The sequence below is a fragment of the Orycteropus afer genome, unplaced genomic scaffold (assembly GCF_000298275.1).
Source record: "Orycteropus afer afer isolate SDZICR_OR568_19922 unplaced genomic scaffold, OryAfe1.0 scaffold00127, whole genome shotgun sequence".
Classification (NCBI taxonomy): Eukaryota; Metazoa; Chordata; class Mammalia; order Tubulidentata; family Orycteropodidae; genus Orycteropus; species Orycteropus afer.
This window is the reverse complement of record NW_006921714.1, coordinates 4313002-4314269: the sequence shown is the minus strand read 5'-3', so window position 1 is coordinate 4314269 and position 1268 is coordinate 4313002.

Genomic DNA, 1268 nt, shown 5'->3' with positions numbered 1-1268 from the left:
CACCAGCCCTTTCTTCTGAGGCACTTCTGGGAGAACCTGGACATTCAATCTTTGGGTTGACAGTCATTGGCACCACCCAGGGGCTCTAGCTGCCCCAAGGTCACACTGACTTCACCCCTCAGGAGGATTTTTCTCACTCACATGAAGTCCCAAATGCATGACTCTTCTCTGACTGGCTGTTTAGAGATCCTGGCCCTTCCGTCTTATGGCTGTGCTACCTTCATCGCATGGCTTCCAGGGCCCCGAGCCCATCTGCCCTGAAACAGCAGATGGGGGGCAGACATGGAGAAGCCTATGTGGACAGTTTCACTTCCATTCACATTCCATTGGTCAGAACTCAGCCACTTGGCCACGATGGCAAGAAGGCAGGGAAATGAGGTCCCGCTGTGGCCTGGAAGAAAAGAAAATAGTCTTAGTGACTAGTGTCCCCATGCACAGGGGCCTTGACAAGAGCAATCATAGTCATGTTTATCTATTCTTGACCCAGGCCAGGCTCTATTCAAAGCACTAAATATCTATCAACCCACCTAATCCTCCCAACTACACCACCAGCTATGTACTGTTACAATCACTAGTTTACAGGTGAAGGAATCTAAGGTTCTGAGTGGTTAAGAAACCTGTCCAAAGTCACACAGCAAGTAAGTGACAAAGCTGGGCTTCAAAGCCAGGCAGTCTGGCTCCAGGATCCCTGCTCTTAACCACCTTGTACTGCCATGAGAGCAAAGCTTCCTGTCTGTCATGGGTTGAACCATGTCCCCAAGAAGATAGGTTGAAGCCCTATCCCCCTGGTCCCTGTGTACAAGACCTTGTTTGGAAATAGGGTCTTTGCAGATGCAATCAAGTCAGGATGAGCTTGTACTGGAATAGAGCAGGCCCTGAGAAGACACAGAGACAAAGACACACAGAGGGGACGCTGTGTGACAACAGAGGCACAGACTGGATGATGTGCGTGCAAGTCAAGGAATGCCAAAGATGGCCCACAACACCAGAAGCCAGGAGAAAGCCACCCAATGGAATCCCCCCTGGAGGCTTCAGGGGCCAGGGCCCTGCCCATGGCCTTGGTTTCAGAACCCAGCTTCCAGACTGGGAGAGAATAAAGTTCTGTTGCTTTAAGCTTCCCCAAACCCATTGCCCACCAAGTCAATTCTGACTCACGTGGACCCTATAGGACAGAGTAGAACTGCCCTAGAGGGTTTCTAAGGCTGTAATCTTTACAGAGGGCGCTCTGGTAGCATAGTGGCTAAGACATTTGCCTGCTAACCAGACGG